General features: G+C 35.8%; 2 long non-coding RNA genes across 3 annotated transcripts; both read left to right on the top strand.

Annotated features, from left to right (window-relative positions):
• Positions 1–4,590: 4,590 nt before the first annotated feature.
• On the top strand, positions 4,591–15,072 carry LOC105490877 (uncharacterized). 2 transcript variants are annotated; one of them, XR_011623121.1, is made up of 3 exons: positions 4,591–4,735; positions 13,807–13,932; positions 14,730–15,072. It is a non-coding gene; the product is annotated as an uncharacterized lncRNA (long non-coding RNA). The 2 variants fall into 2 exon arrangements; XR_011623120.1 differs by having other exon boundaries at positions 13,807–13,973.
• Positions 15,073–16,783: 1,711 nt separating this feature from the next.
• LOC139363175 (uncharacterized) lies at positions 16,784–19,240 on the top strand. The gene is made up of 3 exons (XR_011623119.1): positions 16,784–16,927; positions 18,253–18,367; positions 18,489–19,240. It is a non-coding gene; the product is annotated as an uncharacterized lncRNA (long non-coding RNA).
• The last annotated feature ends 5,186 nt before the right edge of the window (positions 19,241–24,426 follow it).

Genomic DNA, 24,426 nt, shown 5'->3' with positions numbered 1-24,426 from the left:
TTTAAATGGCTGGTACAGGTTGTTCCTTTCCATGTTTAGTGCTTCCTTCAGGGTCTCTTGTAGGGCAGGGCTTGGTGTTGACAAAATCTCTAAGCATTTGCTTGTCTGTAAAGGATTTTATTTTTCCTTCACTTATGAAACTTAGTTTGGCTGGATATGAAATTCTGGGTTTAAAATTCTTTTCTTTAAGAATGTTGAATATTGGCCCCCACTCTCTTCTGGCTTGGAGAGTTTCTACCAAGAGATCTGCTGTTAGTTTGATGGGCTTACCTTTGTGTGTAACCCGACGTTTCTCTCCGTCTGCCCTTAACATTTTTTCCTTCATTTCAACTTTGGTGAATCTGACAATTATGTGTCTTAGAGTTGCTCTTCTCGAGGAGTATCTTTGTGGCATTCTCTGTATTTCCTGAATTTGAATGTTGGCCTGCCTTACTAGTTTGGGGAAGTTCTCCTAGATGGCATCCTGCAGAGTGTTTTCCAACTTGGTTCCATTTTCCCTGTCACTTTCAGGCACACCAATCAGACGTATATTTGGTCTTTTCACATAATCCCATATTTCTTGGAGGCTTTGTTCATTTCTTTTTACTCTTTTTTCTCTACATTTCTCTTCTTGCTTCATTTCATTCATTTGATCTTCAATCACTGCTACTCTTTCTTCCAGTTGATCGAGTTGGTTACTGAAACTTATGCATTTGTCACGTAGTTCTCGTGTCATGATTTTCATCTCTATCAGTTCTTTTAAGGTCTTCTCTGCATTAATTATTCTAGTTATCCATTTATCCATTCTTTTTTCAAGGTTTTTAGTTTCTTTGTGCTGGTTACGTAGTTCCTCCTTTAGTTCTGAGAAGTTTGATCGACTGAAGCCTTCTTCTCTCAAGTTGTCAAAGTCATTCTCTGTCCAGCTTTGTTCCATTGCTGGCGATGAGCTGCATTCCTTTGGAGGGGGAGATCTGCTCTGATTTTTGAATTTCCAGCTTTTCTGCACTGCCTTTTCCCCATCTTTGTGGTTTTATCTGCCTTTGGTCTTTGATGATGGTGATGAACTGATGGAGTTTTTTGTGTGGGTGTTCTTTCTGTTTGTTAGTTTTCCTTCTAACAGTCAGGTCCCTCAGCTGCAGGTCTGTTGGAGTTTGCTTGAGGTCCAATCCAGACCCTGTTTGCCTGGGTATCAGCAGCGGAGGCTGCAGAAGATAGAATATTACTGCACAGCGAGTGTTGCTGTCTGATTCTTGCTCTGGAAGCTTTGTCTCAGGGTGTACCTAGCCATGTGAGGTGTGATGTGTCATTCTGCAGCTAGTGGGGGATATCTCCCAGTTAGGGTACTCAGGTGTCAGGGACCCACTTGAGCAGTCAGTCTGTCCATTCTCAGATGTCAACCTCCATGCTGAGAGAACCACTGCTCTCTTCAAAGCTGTCAGACAGGGACTTTTACATCTGCAGAAGTTTCTGCTGCTTTTTGTTTAGCTATGCCCTGTCCCCAGAGGTGGAGTCTACAGAGGCAGGCAGGCCTCCTTGAGCTGTGGTGGGCTCCACCCAATTCAAGCTTTCCAGAGGCTTTGTTTTGTCTACTTAAGCCTCAGCAATGGTGGGTGCCCCTCCCCCAACCTCGATGCCATCTTGCAGTTAGATCTCAGACTGCTGTCCTAGCAATGAGGGAGGCTCCATGGGCATGGGACCCTCTGGGCCAGGTGTGGGATATAATCTCCTGGTGTGCCATTTGCTAAGACCCTTGGTCTGTGTAAAGCGCAGTATTAGGGTGGGAGTTACCCGATTTTCCAGGTGTTGTGCATCTCAATTTCCCTTGGCTAGGAAAAGGAATTCCCTTCCCCCTTGTGCTTCCCAGGTGAGGTGATGCCTTGCCCTGCTTCAGCTCTCGCTGGTCGGGCTGCACCTGCAGACGAGCATCAACTGTCCGACATGCCCCAGTGAGATGAACCTGGTACCTCAGTTGAAAATGCAGAAATCACCAGTCTTCTGTGTCGCTCACACTGGGAGCTGGAGGCTGGAGCTGTTCCTATCGGTCATCTTGGGCACCACTCTCAAAATGCTATGAATAAATTTTAAAATGTGGTATAGTCATGCAATGGAATAGTATTCGGCCACAAAATGGAATGAAGTACTGATACATGCTACAATATAGATGAACCTTAAAAACATTATAGTAAGTGAAAGAAGTCAGACACAAAAGCCTACAAATTATATCATTCTATTTATATAAAATGTCTTGAATTCATAGAGACAGAAAATAGATTAGTGGTTGTCAGGGTTTAAGGGAATACTGAATGGAAAGTCAGTGCTAATGGCTATGGGATTTCTTTTTGGAATGATAAAAGTAGTCTGTAATTGAATTGTGGTGATAGTCGCACAACCCTGTGAACATACTAAAATCTACTGAATTGTACATTTTAAAATGGTGAATTCTATGATGTGTGAATTCCATATATATAAACAAAGCTAAAATACAAGTTAGGAAAATTTCCTTAGGCCTGTGACTGTGAAGTACCTGATCACCCCCACAAAATTTATTACTCTTTTCTGTTTGCTTTAGCTCCATAACTAACCTCCAAAGAACACTTGGGTGACTTCTGATTCAAGATGTCAATTATTTTGTGCATGTGTGTGAAATGTAAGGATTAAAACATTGATAGCTTTATATTTAATTAGAATTCACTAAATTTAAATAAATAAAATTAATTAATTTAAAAATTCCCAATAATTCCTTGTCCCAGTTTTTAAAAATTTAATAAAAACTAATGGAAACCAGTAAATTTAGTAACTGGATCTCAATTATGTGCAGAAATGTAACTTTTCACTACAACCTAAAAATATTAAGCACAATTTTAGCTGGTTGTGAAAGAAAAGAAGTATGCTCAGAGTCACAAGAGCTCGATAAATACTGACATTGGAAATACATACTGATAATAATGAATATTTGATTTCATTCTTAATCTTCCTCTAAGGCCACACTAATCATTCAGATAAATCACTTATGAAAATAAAATCATAAGGAAGATCTAGAAGAACACAAAAAGTGATTTACTGATGTTTATGGCACCTCCTTTTGGGAGATCATTAAGAACAGGATAGATAGTCATCTCTCTAAAACAGTTTTGGCATGGCCCTTTCCTGAAGGCAAAGAGATAAATTTTCATGTTAGTCTTTCTAACCATAGTCCTCCAGAGTCAGTCTTCTGAATGGATGAGAGAGTTTTCCTCCTCTTTCCCATATTAACTGTCATAGTTAAGTGGGTAGTTAATTGGCTCAGCATCAGATTTTGTTGCCTATATTTTGTTTTTATTTTTCTCTTTCACCTCAAGTATTTTCAGTCAAACCTCTTGTGCGATTTACTGCAAATCCTACATTTCAGTTTGAACCTCGATGTAATGAAAGAACAACTAAACCCCTAATTCAAATATTTATTTATTCACCTTCTCTTTCATTAAAAAATTTTATTTAGCAATACTGAATGATTATAGTACACTTGTCCCTGTGCTAAGAGCTAGTGATACCAAGATGATCTGTTTAGGTCCTTGAGGATCTCATGGGTTAGTGAGGGAAAATTAACATATAAGTAAGAAAAACTATGCATTTTTATAGATGTTTTAACAAAGGTACAAATCAGGCATCCTTCAGAGGATAGACAAGAAAGAGGTGAGACTGAGAATAGACAAGGAGGGAGTGGAGTATATTCTGAGAAGACCTAAGAAGAAAGATGTACATTAGGTAAGTTGAGACAATGTTTCAGAAATAAAAATCAGTTAAGCAAATTTGTAGCCTAGAATGAAGTCATACAACTCAACTCTTGAGTTCTTATATTGAGTACTTGCACATATTAATAGACACAGTCCTGCCATAAGGTACTTGTAGACTGTTAAGGAATCACATAGCAGTGAATTCAGCATTCAAATCTATTTCTGGCTGACTCCATGTAATATAATTAATCATAGCCACCATGTCCCATGGCCTCTGATGGCACTTTTAATCTCTACTCCACCTTAGTTGTTTATTTAATTCTCATTATAAATTCTTCCTGTTAAAAGACTGTTAAATAATCCCTCCCTTCACTGATGACCAGAAGATAAATCAGTATATTTTTAACAAAGTGTATCTCCTTGAAGCTAAATTAGTGCTTTCTAAACAACAACAAAAAAAATCATTTTGCCAAACTCAATTAATACATTTGATAGCCTTCATAATCATAGAAATAATCACCTAAGTATAATAAAAACAAACTACTTAATTTCAAAGGCAAATTCAATAAGGGACCTTATAATAATTTGCTGACTATTAAAATAAATGGTTGACGGATGAGTTATACCACAATATTTGTCTCCTGCTAATAAAACATATTCAAATATCTGAAACAGATCACATAAAATATCTCTTTTTCTTTCACTTTTCACTTAGTCCTTTAACTTTCTCTCTATACTAAGTACTTTGCGTTTTAAAGCATTCTTTTGTTGTCACAATAGTTTGGTGTTATCTCTGCTTCTTTCAAGTCAAAAACTTGTAAGGTAGGATGATGTGTGAAATTGTTTTGATCATTCAGAGCAATTCAAAATGTTTTCTAAATTTTCTTGACAGTGAAATACCAGATGTGTTTTCCTCAAAACAAACAAAAAATGGATAAACTTAGATGTATTTCCAAGTAAAATCAATCCATGTTATTGATTAAATGATACTATCAAAAACATTTCACTGAAGCTACATGAATAAAGGGCTGTTTACTAACGTTGTAAGTATAGGCACATTTCTTTGTAGATATGAGTAAATATTTTTTGGCATAGGAATTTTATTTTCCCATGTGTAATTTTAGTGCTAAAAATCTTGGTGATTCTTTGGAACTTTGACATTTCAGAGGAGGGTGTAAGTAACTGCCACATGTGAGCCTTGGTGGTTATCACATAGGCAGCACAGTATAGTGGTTGAGTACTTGAATGCTGGGGTCAAACTGCATCAATAGAAGTCCTGCATTTGCCAGTTACTAGCTATGCGATTTGTGCAAATTATGTAACCTTCTATGTCTCTGTTTTCTTATTTCAAAGATGTTGATAATAATAATAATATTACCCTGATGTTTAAGTAAGTTAAAGTGCATGTAAAGCACTTAGAATAGGCATGTGATACATGCTCAATATATGTTGCCATTATTAGGTATCACACCACAAGGATATTATTAATTTGTAACAATCAACTGGTTCCCTAATATTATTTCACATTCCTAGAACCCATTCCCACAAAACCTGAGTCCACAAAATTTTTTACAAGCACTTTAAATGGTTGTTCTGCCAGTCACTCTGAGATATCAGTTTGAGAAACACTGTTGGGAACTGATTTAGTACAAAAGCAAAGATATCAAGTCTACAGAAGGCTATGTAAATTTTTTCTTATGAATGATTTTCTATCAACAAATATAAGATTCCACAAGTTTAGTCAGTTTTTAATATTTCCAACAGGGCTCTTGTCTGGCAAAGAATAGTTTAGGGAAGACCTAACCTTCATCTAACCTTCATGAACCCACAAAGTACCATCTTAAATAACTGGATGCATTCACTACAACATGATCTCTATGGCTGCAAAGATAGATTTTGGTCTCAACTACCATAGGTCAAATTTCCACATTTCTGATATGACTTTTTTCCACCACTCCCTTAGCTCCTTTAACACTATGAAAGGTGAACTATTTATCTGGGGTATGAAAATAATCATTTATTTGATGAGTTAGAAACACAAGATAAGTATCTGGTTTATATACAGATGCTTATGCTCAAATAATACTGGCAATAAGCAAACAATGCAATGACTGGTTGAGTAAGATTTTCCTTTGGCATGTACTATATAATATCAAATTAAAGAAATTCCAGCCAAAGTTATTTTTTTTTATTACTCTTTAACCCTAACATAACAGACTTTTGTCTGCTATTAACATTTACACATGAATGAAGTACATACAAATTAAACCTCAGACATCACCAATACTAAATATCAGAGACACTATCTTAGTATATGATATGACAGATATGACAGATATTCAAAATATTTAATAACCATTATAGCTTTGACACTGGACTAATCAAAATGGATGTTGGAGGAAGTCAACTGGTAGACCTATACTGGCAAGTGCCAGCGAAATATTATCCCTTCTATGTTTTCTAAATCATTTGGAAATTATTGAAGACAAGTATTACTGATACCTGTTCATGAAGATGTTGTGGTTAAGAAAACAGAAACATTTATTGAAGAGACTGTTCTCTCTCTAACGTATGTTTTTGCTGCCTTTGTTGAAGATCAGTGTCTGTAAATGCATGGGTTTGTTTCTAAGGTCTCAATTCTGTTCCATTGGTCAATATGTCTGTTTTTATGCCAACACCATGCTGTTTTGGTTATTATTGCTTTGTAGTATATTTTGAAGTAAGATAACTTGATCCCTCCAGCTTTGTTCTTTTAGCACAAGATTGCTTTGGCTATTGGGGGCTTTTGTGGTTTCTTACCAATTTTAATTTTTTTTTCTATTTCTGTAAAGAATGTCATTGGTATTTTGATAGGAATTTGATTGAATCTATAGATTGATTTGGGTAGTATGGATATTTTAACAATATTATTTCTTTCAATCCGTAAACATGGGCTATCTTTCCACTTATTTATGTTTTCTTCAATTTTTTCTTCAATGTTTTATAGTTTTTATTGTACAGATATTTCACCTCCTTGGTTAAATTTATTCTTAGGTATTTTATTTTGTTTTATTAGCTATCATAAATGGAATTGCTTTTCTTGACTTCCTTTTCAGGTAGTTTGCTATTGGCATATAGAAATGCTACTGATTTTATATTCTGTAACTTTTCTGAATTTATTTATTACTCCTACCATTTTTTTTTGGTGGAGTCTCTAGAGTTTTCTATATATAAAATTATGTCATCTCTAAATAAAAATCATTTAACTTTCTCCTTTCCAATTTGGATGCTTTTTATTTCTTTACCTTGCCTAATTGCTCTGGCTAGTATTCTTATTACTGTGTTGAATGAAAGTGGTGAAAGCAGGCATCCTTGCCTTGTTCCAGATTTTAGAGGAAAGGCTTTCATTTTTTTTCCATTCCGTATGTTAGCTGTGGGTTTGTCATATATAGCCTTTATTGTGTTGAGGTACATTCCTTCTACACCAAATTTGTTGAGAGTTTTAATAATGAAGAGATGTTTCTGCATATATTGAGATGATCGTAGGGTTTTTGTCCTTCATTCTGTTAATGTGATGTATCATGCTTATTAATTTGTAAATGTTGAACCATCCCTGTACCCCTGGGATGAATCCCATTTTGTCAAGGTTAATAATCTTTTTGATGTGCCATTGGATTTAATTTGGTAGCATTCTGTTGATGATTTTTGTATCTGTGTTCATCAGGGATTTGGGCCTGTAGTTTTCTTATTTTGTTATGTCCTCATCTGGTTTTGGATCAGGATAATGCTGGCCTTGTCGAATGACTTTGGAGAAGTTTCCTCCACTTTAATTTTTTAAAAAGAGTTTGGGAAGAATGTGTATTACTTCCTACATAAATGTTTGGTAGAATTTAGTAGTGAAGTCATTGGCCCTGGGCTTTTCTTTGATAGGAGGCTGTTTTATTACTGATTGAACCTCACTACTCATTATTGGTCTGTTAAGATTTTCTATTTCTTCATAATTTAATCTTGGTAGGTTGCTTTTGTTCAGGAATTTGCCCATTTCTTCTAAGTTTCTAAATTTGTTGGTATATAGTTGTTCATAACAGCCTCTAATGATCTTTTGTATCTCTGTGGTATCAGTTGTAGTGTCTCCTTTTTCATCCCTGAACACGCATTGAGGAAAGGGCAGTCTCTTCAATAAATGATGCTGGAAAAACTGGATACCTACATGCAGAATAATGAAACTAGATCCCAATCTCACATTACTTATAAAAATCAACTCAAAATGGATTAAAGTCTTAAATTAAATGTAAGACCCAAAACTATGAAACTACTAGAAGAGAACATAAGGGAAACATTTTATGATATTGATCTGAACAAGGCTTTTTTTGAATAAGACCTCAAAAGCACAGGCAACAAAAGCAAAAGTAAATAAATATAATTACATCATACTAAAAAGCTTCTACACAGCAAAGAAAACAATCAACAGAGTTAAGAGACAATCTACAGAATGGGAAAAAATATTTGCAAACTATTCATCTGACAACGGATTAATATCCAGAGTATGTACAGTACCCAAACAACTCAATAGCAAAAAGATAAATAATCTAATTTAAAAATAGGAAAAAGATCTGAATAGATACTTCTCAAAAAAGGAAATACAAATGGCCAACAGGCATATGAAAAATTTGATTATTATACATTGTATTTACGTATCAAAAGATCACACTATAACCCATTATATTTACAATTATTGTTTGTTAATTAAAAAGAGAAAGGAAACAGAAACAATGCTAGATATGTCAATAGAGATAATTTAATATAGGAAATTGTTAAACAAGTGTTGGAAGACTGAAAAAGCCAAATAATAACACTGAGGTAACACAGACATGAGAACTGCAGGATGCAACTGGCATTCCTAGAGCTGGGGGAATAAAGATACTGGGATTACTAGCAGCAATAAACTCAGAAGAGAGAAAACAAATGAGATTTAGATTTTTGAAAAGTGTATTCTTTCTAGATGCTGGTACCTCAGGAGCTCTGAGAAGACGCCCAGTGGAATTGGTACTGAGAACTCTGAGAGAGGACACTGTCCAAATGATATAATATTTCTGAGGGAGAGTGATAGGCTGTGTCTGAGAGTGCCAAAAGAAGCTAGAAAAATCTGCTCTGCTATCAAGCTAAGTGCCTGTTCTGGGGCAAGGCTGATAAGAATGGAAAGCAAATTTTGTTTTCATCCTTTAACCTTCTAGACTCCCCTGTAGTGCCTCCTATTGGTGGAACATGCAGGAAGTCCCCCGTAAAGAAAAAAAATATTTTTAGCAGAATGGCAGCTTTAGTGTTATAAATACCAAATCTAGAAGGGTTGATTAGTGCTGAGAGACCATAGCTTCAAAATCAGCACAGTTGAGTACATTGTGGCAAAAAAACCCCAGCCCCATAAATATGTAGTTATATAAAGCCCTGAAGCCATAGAATCTTTGATAAATTAAATAATTTATTTACTAATTTATTATAAATGTATTTGTGAGACTTTTACTTGCAGATATGATGACAAGCTAGAATCTTAAAACTCTTCCACTATAAAATGCCTAACAATGCCAAATAAAATAGTTTTAAGCCATCTTCTAAATAGATGCCTGCAGAAGCAAGAACAGGAGTTTAGCAAAGTAAGTGAGCACAGAAGTCACTGGAGGCCTGTAGCATCTACTAATGAGAGTCATCCCCTGAGAGCAGGCAGCCTGGGGCTTATGTTTCCATGACTGACTGGTGGGGTGAGTTGTGGGGTGGCAAAGATAAAGGTCTGAGATATCCAAGAGGTGAGAAAGTAGAATGAAAGGCTACCATTTCTTGCTCTGCCTGAAGTATTTTGTGATCCAGCAAACTCTGCACCCTCAGGGGAGTAGAAAACTAGGAAACAAACATACCCTGCAGCTGCACAATGTAAGCAAATTGATTATTTCAGTTTTAACTTTAGGTAGAGAAGAAAAAATCTTTTCTGGAGAGTTTGTGTACAAAAGCCAGTACTTATGAGTACTTTGAGCCTGAGTTTGTAACATTTACTTGAAACAAAAAGCTGTAAAGTAAGAATTCTTATTTAATGTGTACCTAGGTTAGTAGTGGCTCTAAGTGTCTACAGAAACAAACAGTATCGTCTCTGAAGGAAAACAGCCTCAATCTAGTTCTAAAAGTCTTGCCGGAGAGAGTACCAATGACTATGAGCTCACAACAGGAAAGTAACAAAGCCATGAGCAAATAAAACACCATTAGTGAGAATCAGCAGAAGCAATAAGCAGTAGAATCAAACCTAAAGGCCTTTGAATTCTAGAATTTAAGGATACAGACTGTTTCTTAAAAATGTTTATTAAAGTCATGTAAAAGTGAACCAAAACTATGAGTCAGAAGGAAAGATTAAAGAGGAATCAATATTGTTAAAATGACCATACTGCCCAAAGCAATCTACAGAGTCGACTTAATCCTTACCAAATTGTCAACATCGGTTTTCACAGAATTAGAAAACACAATTCTAAAATTCATATGGAACCAAAAAAGAGTTCAAATAGCCAAAGCAATTCTAAGCAAAAGGAATAAAGCAGAGGCATCAGATTACCTGACTTCAAATTATACCACAATGCTATAGTAACCCAAACAGCATAATAATGGTATAAAAATAGACACATAGATGAACAAAACAGAATAAAGAATCCAGAAATAATGCCACATACCTAAGACCAATTGATCTTTGACAAAGTCAATGAAAATATACACTGGGGAAAGGCTACACTACTCAATAAACAGTGTTGGGAAAACTGGATAGCCATATGCAGAAGAACGAAACTAGACGAATATCTCTCACCACATACAAAAATTAACGAATTAAAGACTTAAAATTAAAGACGAATTAAAGACTTAAAAGTAAAACCTGAAACTATAAAAATTCTGGACAGAAACCCAGGAAAGACTCTTCTGGACATCGGCTTATGCAAAGAATTTATGACTGAGCCCTCAAAAGCAAATGCAATAAAACCAAAAATAGACAAATGGAGCTTAAAAGCTTCTGCACAGCAAAAGAAACAATCAACAGAATAACCAGACAATCTTCAGAATGGGAAAAGTATTTGCAAACTATGCATCTGACAAAGGCTAATATCCAGAATCTGAAAGAACTAAAACACCTCCAGAATCTGAAAGAACTAAAACACCTCAACAAGAAAAAAACAAACAACCCTATTAAAAAGTGAACTAAGGACATAGACATTTTTAAAAACACACATACAAGTGGCCCACAAATATATGAAAGAATGCTCAACATCACTTATCATCAGATAAATGCAAATTAAAACTACAGGGAGATACCATCTTATACAGAATGGCTACTAGTCAGAATGGCTACTAGTAAAAATATTGAAAACAACAGATGTTGGTGAGAATGCAGAGGAAAAGGAGTGCTTATATATTGTTGGTGGGAATGTAAATTAGGACAACCTATATGGAAAACAGTATGGCAGTTTCTCAAATAACTAAAAATAGAACTATCATTTTATCCAGCAATCCCACTACTGAGTATCCAAAGGAAAATAAATCATTATACCAAAAGATACCTGCACTCAAATGTTCATCACAGCACTATTCATAATAGCAAAGATATGGAATCAACCATCAGTGCATGATTGGGTCAAGAAAATGTGATAAAAATAACTTTGTATGTCACCATGGAATACTATGCAGCCATAAAAAAGAATAAAATGATATATTTTGCAGCAACATGGATGGAACTGGAGGCCATTATTCTAAATGAAAACAATTCAGAAACAGAAAGTCAAATACTGCATGTTCTCATTTATAAGTAGAACTAAACAAAGGCTACACGTGAACATATAATGTGTAATTATAGACACTGGAGACTACAGAAGATAGGAGGTTCACAGCAGGGTCAGAGTTAAAAATTTAACTCTTGGGTGCAATGTTTACTATTGGGTGACGGACACAGTGAAAGCCCAGACTCCACCACTATGCAATATATGCATGTAAGAAATCTGCACTTGTAGCCTCTAAATCTATAAAAAGAAAAAAGAAAATGACAAAGTCATTTTTAAGAAGAACTAAATAGCAGAAATATAAGTGAAAATAATTATTGTGTGGAATACATAGTTTGTGGACTGATTCAATAGCAGATTAGATGATGGATCAGCTAACATTTTCTGTGAAGTGTCAAACTGCCATTTTTATTTTTTGTTTGTTTTCTGCTTTTTAAAATGATAAGTATTCTCAGCTTTTAGGCTATACGAATATAGGCTGTGGGCCAGGTTTGTTCTATAGGTTATTATTTGTTGATCTATGGATTAGACAATGCCAAAAGATAATCAGTTATTATCCAGAGGTAGATATGAAGAAATTATGTAGAATGCAGCACAGGAAGACAAAAATGATACAAAATACTAATTTGGAATTAGAGAATGGAGAAAAGGCACAAAGTCAAATTTGCATCTACAAGATATAAGAGAATAGTGGAGAGGCCAATATTTCAAGAGATAATTGCTGATTTTTTTCAAGAACTAATAAATGTTTTGATTTGCATTTCATTGATGATGAGTGATACTGAGCATTTTCTTTTATATATTTGTTGGCCATTTGTATGCCTTCCTTTGAGAAATGTCTGTTAGATTATTCGCCTGTTTTTTAATAAGACTCTTTTTTATTTCTGTTGAGATGTTTCAATTCCTTGTATATTCTGTATATTAGACCCCTTTTGGATTAATAGTTTGCAAATATTTTTTCCCATTCTATTGGTTGTCTTTTTACTCTGTTGATTTTTTCCTCTGCTGTGCAGAAGGTTTTAAGTTTGATATAGTCCTATTGGTTTATTTTTCCTTTTCAGGTCTTATTCACAAACTATTTTCCCAGACCAATATTCTAAAGCATTTCTCCTATGTTTTCTTCTGGTAATTTTATAGTTTAAGATTTTACATGTTGGTCTTTGATCCATTTTGAACTGATTTTTGTATGGGGTGATAGATGAAGGTCAGTTAGGATAATTATTATCAAAAAGACAAAAAACATGCTAGCAAGGATGCAGAGAAAAGGGGGCTCTTATCCACTGTTCATGGAAATGTATATTAGTACAGCCACTAGGGAAGACAGTATGAAGTTTCCTAAGAAAACTACAAATAGAACTACCATATGATCCAGCAATCTCACTACTGGGCATTTATCCAAATGAAAGAAAATCAGTATATCAAAGAGATATCTGCAACCCCAGCACTATTCACAGTGACAAAATACATGGAATCAGCCTAGGTATCCAACAACAGATGAATGGATAAGTATATACAATGGAATACTCTTCACCCACGAAAAGGATGAAATATTGTTATTCACAGCAACATAGATGAAACTGGAAGACATTATGTCAAGTGAAATAAGCCAGGAACACAAAGTTAAACACTGCATGTTCTCATGTATAAGCTAAAAAATAGGTGACCTCATAAAAGTAAAAAATAGGGCTGGGCGTGGTGGCTCACGCCTGTAATCCCAGCACTTTGCGAGGCCGAGGCGGGCGAATCATGAGGCCAGGAGATGGAGACCATCCTGGCTAACACGGAGAAACCCTGTCTCTACCGAAAATACAAAAAATTAGCCGGGCATGGTGGTGGGCGCCTGTGCTCTCGGGAGGCTGAGGCAGGAGAATGGCGTGAATCCGGGAGGCGGAGCTTGCAGTGAGTCGAGATCGAGATCGCACCACTGCACTCCAGCCTGGGCGACAGAGCTAGACTCCGTCTCAAAAAAAAAAAAAAAAAAAAAAAAAAAAAAAAAGTAAAAAAGTAAAAAATAGAACAGAAGATACTAGAGCTGGGAAGTGGGGAGAGAGTTGTTAAAAGATACAAAATTAGAGCTAGATAGGAAGAATAAGTTATAGTGTTCTATAGTACCCAAGGATGACTATAGTTAACAATCATACATAGTTGCATTTAGCTAGAAAGAGGATATTGAATGTTTCCCAAGCAAGGAAATGATAACTATTTCAGATGATAGATATGCTACTTACTCTGATTTGATCACTCTACATTGTATGTATCGTAACATCACCATGTACCCCATACATACGTACAATTACTATGTATCAATTTTAAATGTTTTAATTAATTTTTTAAAGAATAGCATGGACAAAGGACAATCCTCAAATTCAAGAGGTCTAGTGAATCAGAGACTGAAGTCTACACCTAAACAATCTGAAGACCAAAAAAAGAGAATTTCAAAGCAGTAAGGCTGTCCTTCCTGGGTAAATTGACAACTGATTTAAGAGCTAATTTATTAATAGAAGTAAGTGGAAGCCAGAAGACAGGTAGATAATATCTTTACAATGTGGAGAAAATATAACTAGCAATCTAGTGTCTATTTCTATTACACAGTTTCCATTTTCCCTCTTGTCTCTGATAAATTTCATGAGATCAGAATCTCTCCCTCAGATTTGTAGTTGCTCTGATTCAATGAGATAGATGGAAGAAGTCACCATTCCTGCCTTTCCTGGAGAAATCAGACAGGAATATTGAACAGAGATTCTCATATGACTGTCCAAACATATCCTCCCTATCCAGAAAATAGTCAAAAGTATGGACCTAAGTAACAGAAGTCTTTGAGCAGTCAAAATAAGCAGCAAATCTCTTTTTTAAGGCCCATGTATATTACTACTAAACAAGGTTCTGACATGTTCATTCCATTCATTCATGTTTAATATACATATATTTTAAATGAAACAAACTTTTAAACTAAAATAATACCTATTTGTCCTAGGGCAAGCAAGAAGTCAGAGCTCTATCTTATTCACTGCTCTGTCCCCACTGCCAATAACATGCCTTAAGCATGGTAGCACTTATTACACATTGGTTGAACAGATGAATGAAAGGATTAGTGAGGAAGGGAGATGATTCTAGCTGACGAGTTATTCAGATGTTAGTAACACCCCCAAATGGAGTCTTTCTTTTTTTGTGGCACTCCCTTAGCGTTGTGTATATGTTGATATAGTGCTTACAATGTTGTAATACAATTCTTTATTTTCATATTTATTGCTTCCCATAGTATTATTCAAGAGAAGTACCATGCAGTTTTTTAAATTCAAGTGCTAAGCACAATGCACAGAATACATACCCACCTAAAAGAAACATGAAAGATCAATGAATGTTAGACCTATTGAGTGACTGACTGACTGAATGAATGAATGAGGAAGATGGAAGAAGATAGCTGTTAGCTTTCAGGGACCGGAGAAAGCACATTGCTTGTACGGAAAAAAAAGAAAAAAGAAATTAAGGTAATTTCTAAATGACCTCCTATTTTTCCCTCTTATCTAGATCTACTTTAGCTTCAAAATGTATGCTTAGACATACACTTGAGATGACACAAATGTACCACCATTCCCTACATTTGGTTTGCTTTATTCTATCACCACTCTATTGAAAAATTCCCTGCATTCAGCGAGGGCAATAATTTCTCCTTAAAAACCTCCCAACCTTGGCATTCTTCTGGCCTCCCCTTCCTCCCCTCTTTATCACTCTCCTTCTTTCTGGATTTCCTCTTCCCTCATGCCTGTTAAACATGAGTGTACCTCTGTTTTCTTGTTGCTTCTGCTTTCTTTTCATTTCCTGGAGAAGCTCATCCACCTGCATGATTTAACATCAGGTTGACAAATACAAAATCGTCTCCAGCCCAGGTTACTCTACTGGACTTCACAGACCTGTGTATTCCAACTTGCTGCTATACACTTGTATTTCCCATAGGCATTGAAAACATACATCTACAACTGAACTAATCATTGTAGCTGGAGTTTAGAGAATGAGAATGACATGGAAAGGCCCACACTGGGGAGGAGATGTAAATGAGGGATAGATCATGCAGTGCGTCACATGTCATAACTGGCCCACTCCTCAGGAGCTTCCACCATACCTGGGCGACTAGAGACTTTGGTGCATGGGAGTCCTAGATTTGAGATGTTTACCTCTGTAGTGTACCTCCTTACCTGTAAGACGTTGAGCAATCCAGATCTTCATCACTCAGGGGACTTTTAGCATATTTCTGTATCTTTTTTTCAGAATCCTCAAGAATATATTTTTATTTCAGGGAAATTTCTTTCTCCTTGAAACCTATTTTTTATCAGTAGGCTGTGGCTTTTGGAAATAAAAGTCAGAAAGCTATGTGAAGAATTCCCTACGAGGTAGGAACAAAGGAGGGTGTCTTCCCTGCTTAATGCAGATAAGACAAAAGATTTGAAAGTATATCTGATGACAGCGGGCAGGGTTACCCTTGATCAAGAGTACAGAAGATCCTTGAGGAGGGGAACTGAAGAGAGCTGAGATGCCATTAAGTTCCTAAGAGGGACCTCACCTACACCATTTAGGGCAAGACTGAGTGCAGGGGGAGGAAAGAGGACCTGAGAAAAATGGCATCTAATCCCAGAGTAGAATCTACAAAGATGGCAAAATACCATACTTTCCCTATTCCCAACACTGTGTGAGAGCAGAAGTAATACACATATGGTTGTCTTTATAAGCAGAAGACCCTGAGAAAACTCCACAGATTTCCCTGTGGTATGCCAAGCACTGGAGCAACAGGATATTTCTAGGTGGCTGAAAGCATCGAGAAACAGATTCCCACATTCCAAGGTTAAGCTTTTCTAACTTCCCCAGAGTAGCACCTGAAGAGGCTGAAGAGGCTGCAGGCTCTGGAGCAAGCAGGATGTAAGGGGACCTGCGTAGACCAATAGCCTCACAGTGAATGGAGTGTGACTGTGTCAGAATATGCCCAATTTGATGGAGGCTCTATTAGAAACCAGATGCCCCTTTGAATGCTTTAGAACTTTTATATGACTATAGGACAAAGAGAGAGTGGAATCTTTAATTCATTGCAGATGATTTCCCTTCAGTGTAGGCTTAAAATAGAAGTAAATATTAGAGACATAAGTTTAATAAAAAGTGCATCCAATTGTGTATCTTTGGGTGATTTGATACTCTGTAGAAAGGTCAAGTGCTTACAAAACTTGTTGCTGGAACTTGAGAAACAGAAACAAGGAAAACTGCAAAGTGCAAAAATCTTGAGTGACTCACTAAATAAATGAATGAATGAGGAAGATAGAAGAGAATAGCTGTTAGCCTTCAGGAACCAGAGAAAGCACATTTCTTACATGTTAAGAACAAAGAAATTAAGGTAATTTCTAAATGATCTTCTATTTTTCCCTATTTCTAGCAGCCCAGGTATGGTATGGAAGCGCCTGAGGAGTGGACCAGGTATGACATGTGAGGCCCCGCATGAGCTCTCTTATCTACAGCTCCTCCCCAGCTTAGGCCTTCCCATGTCATTCTCATTCTCTAAACTCCAGATACAATGATTAGTTCAGTTGTAGGTGTATGTTTTCAATGCCTATGGGAAATACAAGTATGTAGTAGGAAGTTGGAATACACAGGTCTGAAGCTTAGTAGGTGTTGGTTGAAAAAATTTTTTTTTTTTTTTTTTTTTTTGAGACGGAGTCTTGCTCTGTCACCCAGGCTGGAGTGCAGTGGCCGGATCTCAGCTCACTGCAAGCTCCGCCTCCCGGGTTTACGCCGTTCTCCTGCCTCAGCCTCCCGAGTAGCTGGGACTACAGGCGCCCGCCACCTCGCCCGGCTAGTTTTTTTGTATTTTTTAGTAGAGACGGGGTTTCACCGTGTTAGCCGGGATCGTCTCTCGATCTCCTGGCCTCGTGATCCGCCCGTCTCGGCCTCCCAAAGTGCTGGGATTACAGGCTTGAGCCACCGCGCCCGGCCAAAAAAAAATTTTAAATATATAGTTTTTAGGAGAGAATCTACTTTTCAGGAATGTTTCTTGAATTACATAAGGAAATACTTTATGGGAAGAGAGTTATCTGACAGTTCTCTTTTATTTGGTCTACATTTGATTTCAAGAATTTACATTCTTTTTAAAATACATACACAGGCATTCTATGTTAATTTTAATGTTTTAATCCTAACCCCCATTATTTTAATGAGCACTGGTCTTGCCAATTTGTGATTTTTCCAACGATGGCGCATTTAAGGATTATTACTCTCAATTGGCAAGAAATTTAATTTCACATATTAAGAAAGGAGGATGGATGGGTGTACTTTTAAGATTTTCAAACTAGGTTGAAAGAAACAGGACTTAATTCTTCATTTAGCAAAATTCACTACTTAAAACACTCAGTTTCTGGACCATGCCACCCACTTATGATATAGTTTTATTAAATTTATAAATTCTACTTTTTAGTGGCTTCCTTTACCTAGTCATTTCCAGATAATGGAAGATCTTAATTTGGAGCAAAACTATGAGTTGGTATATAAAGGCTAAGAGTAAAAATAAACACTAACCTAAAATTTATAGTATTATTCTACCATCAAAATTCAACATTTGTGATACTTAATGAAACAATAAGCAATATTTTGAGGTTGCAAAGGCAGAGGAAAGAAAATCAAATTTGAATTATTATGATATGCTAGTCATTGAATCTATTAAACCCACTTGCCCTTAAGACTTCTTGCTGTTGTGGAAGGCATTTCACAAGGTTGTAATTATGTTTTTTTTTCTCCTTTGCATTTAGGCTATAGCTTTATTAAATTATTCATTATAATATACCAATTTTAAACCCAAAAAGTGTATAAATGCAAGATCATGTAACTTGAACACAGCATTAGACCCTTAGGAACTAAACAAAGGTATGCATTCTACCATATTATTTTCTGATTTTCACTTGTATTCCCCATTGCTTTACCTGCCCCTATTGTCATAAATTAAGTACTCTGTAGTCTTACCAATGTAATGCTATCTCTTCTCCAGACCTAATAATTGGATATTTGAGAACCAGGAATGACATGTTGGATGACACTTAAACTCATATATTACTTTTCTTCAAATGGCAACAAGGACCACAGACAGTGAGCAGATAGGTAGATTTTTAAATGGGAAAACTAAGTTACAAGAATACTAAAAAGAAAAAAAATTCAGTAAAGGAAATAATAAGATTTTGTTATGGTGGACATTGTTTTATTATAATCAGAAGTTGGAAGGCATTATCCTATTTTCCAGATCTTTTGACTTGTGACATTTCAGTAAAAGAACAAAGAAACGTCAAAATAGAGGGTTTCAGCACTGCGTGTTTGTGTGTGCATGTGCATGTGTATGAAAGTGAGTCTGTTAGAAGAAGAAAAGCTATTTTTACTCAAAATTTGCACTGGGATAATGCCACACCAATTTACCTATAATCTCATAATCCCATTTTTGTATTCCCATCTCTCTACGACTGGCTCCAGCATCTGTTTTCATCAACCCCCATCCTAATAAACTTGTTTTTAATGCAATTGGTATCTAACTTTCCCTTCTTTTGGAGGACAGGAACTGACTCATTTCTTGCACTCCTTATGCATCAGCTGTTTTAGAGTCTGAATATAATAGGTGCTCAGCAAATGTTTGCTAAATGAATAAGAAAAAATGTGGCTGTATTCAATCATAATTTTACGTAAGATAAATATAATATCCTTGCATAATTACAAAAGTTTATACATAAATACGTTTCTGTCAGAAAAGATTTAAATCATACAGGATTACAAAATAAAAAGTAAAAGTCTTCTATTTTTCTAGCTCCGTCACACCCCCACTATCCTACTTCTTTTTTCATAAGTAACTATTGTTATCAGTTAGCAACATTAGCTATTGCAGTATCAGTTACAGTAACTAATGTTGCTAACTGATAACAATTGTAACTTATGAGGAAGCTAATTGCAATATCAGTTAGCAATTGTTACCAATTTCTTTATTTTCTTTTTTCTATTTAAACACACACAAACACACTCTCACAGAGCTTTTGTCTTTTTAACATAAATGGGATCACACTGTCTTCTAAAATTGATTTTTTGGGTTTACAGGTATTTTTGGAGATTTTTACCATGTTAATATTTAGAGATGTATGACGTTCTTTTTATGATTACAGAACATTTTATAGTATATATATACCATAATTTATTTAATAGCTTCCTACTTGAAGAACATTTAGGTTGTCTACTTTTTTTTTGTCAAACTTTTACACTTCAACAGTTTGGTGGATGTAAATAATAGTCCACTTCAAATGTTACATAATCTTGATTACAAGTGAGGTTGATTGTCTTCACTTATACTTAATTTCAGGCATTCTTAAATTGTTCACATGCTTCATCCATTTTCTATTGAGTAGTTTCTCATTTTCTTTTCTGATTAGCATGATCTAGGAATACTAAAGCGTTTTCTTTATAAGGCTACAGATATTTTACCTTATTTGCTTGTGTTCTAATTTTGAGTTAGTTTTTATTCTTTTACATTTTCAAGCTTTCATATCAGTTTGTTTTATGTATGTCTTCTGTAAGCTATATATAGTGTTTTTTTCTACCCATTCTGAGTTTCTCTTTTAATAGAGAATTTAATAACTCAAACATTGCATAATTTTTATAGTACTTGGATTTTGCCCTGCCATCTTGGTTGTATAAGAATTGATTTGCCATGTGTTTTTTCCTTTTTGTCTCTTGTTTCCCTTCCGTCCTCCTTTGCCTCTTTCTTGTCCTATGGGATTCATTAAATTATTTTTCTTTCATTTTTTTTATATTTCTAGAATTCTCACTAAATTTTAAAAAAATCACATGTAAACTTTATTTTTTGCTGTTTAGAGTTAATCAGTATGTTTAGTTCCTCTGAAGATGACAACAAGCTTTGTATGCTTTAATTTCTCATCTCCTCCTCCTCTCCTGTGTTGAAATAACTTGAGATTTTCATTCCAGATTATTTCTTTACATTTTTCAGAAATAATTATTCAGACTTAAGTGTAAGCTGCCTGTATCTCAAATATTCTACTTACATATATTTTTGCTTTATTAGAATGTAACTTTCTGTAACATTTTTTAAAAGAACATTTCTGTAAAGCAGTACATTTCTTTTGCTCTTGCACTTAAATGCAAGTTTGACTGGGCATAAGATTCCTGTGTCAAAATACTGTTATGTTTGAACTTTGAGGATATTGTTTTATTGTCTTCTAGCACCCAATGTTGTCAACAAGAAGTTTGATGCCAATCTGATTATTTTGGCTGTGCAGGCAATACTTTTCTCTTGAAACGATTTTGTGATTTTTCTCATTTTCTTTTTGAAATTCTACCAAAGAGTGCTTAGGATAGCAAGTTTCTCATTCCCTTCGGGAATGAGACTCAACACGGAACCTTATCTTTTGTCCTGGATAGATTTCTTCCATTACTTATTAGCTTATCCCCTATCATTCTCCTCATTTTTCCTGGTGTCTGTAGGACTCTCTGAAGAAGGTGTTGGTCTTTGAGGCATAGTTTTAATGTGTCTTTATTTTTTATTTAATGACTTTCATCTCTTTGTCTTTTAGTGATTATTCTGGGAGAATTCTTTGATTCTCTGCTTGTTATTCTCTAGCCCTCCTCCTGTTTTGTCCATTCTGTTGTTTACTCCAGTGTATTTTAGTACAAATGTTTAAAATTTTGAGAATCACTTATTTAAGACCAAAACTAACTAGTTATGATTTTTAATAGATAGTATGCATTTTAAAAATCTTTATGAGACTCAATAAGATTTGTTGTTTTTCAGTTTTTGCTCTTAACTCTCTTTTCTCAAGTGTTAGTTCTTTGGGTGATTTAGTTTGGCGTTTCTCTTTTACAGTGTTGGTTGAACCTAAATATCTGGTGATTCTTCATTGTTTGCTCTCATCTTTATGTTTGTGTTGTGTTTGTGAGTCCCTCTTTGTCTATTCATGGGTGTTAATTCTTATTTAAGAACTTACCTTTGGATGATTGTAGGGGAGGGGCAGAATATATCACTGGGACAAGTATGCCAGTAGTTTATCTTCTGGGTAAAGTGTTTTCTTCTTCCTTGTAGAGGTCACTAACTCCCTGTGGTGCTTCTGTTCTTCCCTGTCTTGAGTGTTCAGACTCAGTGCTTTAGCTAGGGGTTAAATACTGGGCTCCAGGCTACTTTGACAGGCTGTGGAGAGATGGAAGCCAGGGTGCCTAGTACCCTAAATGAATTTCTGAAATCACTAAATAATGGCTCTGATGGTTGCCAAAGGGTCTTCTTTTCTGCACGGTGCCTCTGTTGGCTCAAGAGTGAAGCCTTCCCAGAACCACTTCCATTTTTGTAGGTATGCTTTGGTGAATATTTTGGTGCTGTTTTCTTCTAACAGTTCAATCTCATTTTCGTTCAATATTTGATGATTTTTTTTTTAGAATTTCATATTTATAAATGTCATGCTTTCTTATTTCCTTCATTGTTGTAAGTATATAGATTTCTCTAAGTCCTTCTGTTATTATCTTTATTTCTATCCCCATATCTATAACAACTATACCTATAAGAATTTTCATAAATAAATCCCTATTTACTATTTATAGTTCTAAGTCTTTTTGGCAACATCCCGGGGTTTGGAGTAGTCAAGGAGGTGGGCACCTGAGTTCATGTCTGTTACCCGGTTTTATTCTCCAGCAATAGTCTTTCATGGACTTTTATTCAATGGTTTTGTAACAATGGAAAGCATCACAGATTAAGTTAATGAAATTCTTTCTGCAAATACCTAAGATAATAAAGCTTAATAACATTGTTTCTGATGATTGCTATGATGTAGCTATGGATCTGGGAGACTGATGTGGTTTGGCTGTGTTCCCACACAAATCTCACCTTGAATTGTAACTCCCACAATTCCCATGTGTCCTGGAAGGAATCTGGTGACAGGTAATTGAATCATGGTGGGGGGAGGGGGCCTTTCCCATGCTGTTCCCGTGACGGTGGGGTGGGTCTCACGAGATCTGACGGTTTGAAAAACTGGAGTTTCCTTGCCAAACTCTCTCTCTTTGCCTGCTGCCATCCATGTAAGACATGACTTGGTCCTCCTTGCCTTCCGCCATGATTGTGAGACCTCCCCAGCCACGTGGAACTGTAAAGCCATTAAACCCTTTTTCCCGTATAAATTACCCAGTCTTGGGTATGTCCTTAACAGCAGCATGAAAATGGATTAACACAGAGACCTTAAAGGAAAAGAATGCTAATATGTTACTTACCAGATATCTTCAAACAAGATTGTAGCAAGTGTAGGACCAAAGGCAATTAAAGTTTGAATTTCCTGCAAAATGCCTGAAGTATCTATATTCTGGGTCATTGATTAAAGAAAGATTCATATACTAGAGATATCAGATGTGCAAGCAGGAGTTTACGTTCTATTATGAAAATATAAGGACATAACTCTTATCCTTACTCTGATGGGAGGCTGTCCTCTATCTGTATGGAGGTTTGCCTAAAGCTTTTTTTTTTTTAAGTTTTATTTTTACTTCAACAACAAGCTGAGAATGATCTAAGAAGGAGGCAAGTATTCACTGGAGAAGTCATATATCTTTTATTATTATTATACTTTAAGTTCTGGGCTACATGTGCAGAACATGCAGTTTTGTTACATAGGTATACACGTGCCAAGGTGGTTTGCTGCACCCATCAACCCATCATCTACATTAGGTATTTCTCCTAATGCTATCCCTAAGCCCGCCCCCCACCCCCAACAGGTCCTGGTGTGTGATGTTCTCCTCCCTGTGTCCATGTGTTCTCATTGTTCAACTCCCACTTATGAGTGAGAACATGTGCTGTTTGGTTTTCTGTTCTTGTGATAGTTTGCTGAGTATGATGGTTTCCAGCTTCATCCATGTCCCTGGAAAGGACATGCACTCATCCTTTTTTATGGCTGCATGGTATTCCATCTTGTATATGTGCCACATTTTCTTTATCCCGTCTGTTATTGATGGACATTTGTGTTGGTTCCAAGTCTTTGCTATTGTGAATAGTCATATACCTTGACTGTAAAATATGAAAGGCAGAACAGACCAAGGTGCATGCTGGGCTTTTCTGGTCCCTTCTCTATTCCTATAATGTAAGAATCTCAACATAATTCCCAATACTCTTGTGAAAGAAAGGTCAAGAATGTTTTAAAAGATTTATATCAAGAAAAATCAGTATAGATTTTATTCTACCTTAGTTATTTCATTTTCATAAGCCTAATGCTTATATAAAATATCAAGCACAAACATTTTTCGACCAGTTGGACAATTAAGTGATCATTTTCAATCTAGTCTAAATGTCCATATCAAGAAGGGAGATGGGGCATAAGCAATGATTCTGATTCTGACTAGAACCATAGTGAAATGACCTCTTTCTAGAGTGATTTTTACTATTATTAGATCCTGCTATGAAAAAGACTACCAAGATGTTTTCCTCGCTGAATAACTTAGAGATGTCTGGAAGGCAATAATCCCAATCTAGATTTTCTATGGAAGAAGTTCTTCAATATTTACTGCTGCTCCCGGCTCCTTGGTGTTTTATAAAATCTGATAGCTCATTAGTGCCTACTGTTGGCAAATTAGTTTCATCCTCTAAGAGAGTCAGAGTTTGAAAGCTAAAACAGAATAAGAAAAAATATGCATTTTTATAAGTGGTAGGTACCTCAGGAGCTGATGTACTGATGTTAAACTGAGTTCAGTGGGACTAGCTCACCCTTATTTCTTTTGAATTTGTTTTTCTAGGAGATTGGTTATGAGAAGAACCTAACATCAGCACAAAGTGAGACATCTTGAGAACAGATAACCTATCTTAAAGATAAAACTAGTAGGGCCACTCTTCTTTCTCGTATTGTATTCTAAAAGAAGGGTTTTATGGTAGAAGGTGCTCTTTGTGTTTGCAATTTGTAAACAACCAAAATATTTTA

This window comes from Macaca nemestrina, chromosome 5, assembly GCF_043159975.1.
Source record: "Macaca nemestrina isolate mMacNem1 chromosome 5, mMacNem.hap1, whole genome shotgun sequence".
Lineage (NCBI taxonomy): Eukaryota > Metazoa > Chordata > Mammalia > Primates > Cercopithecidae > Macaca > Macaca nemestrina.
Note: the sequence above shows the minus strand (reverse complement) of the source record. Positions and strands in the feature narration are given on the sequence as shown.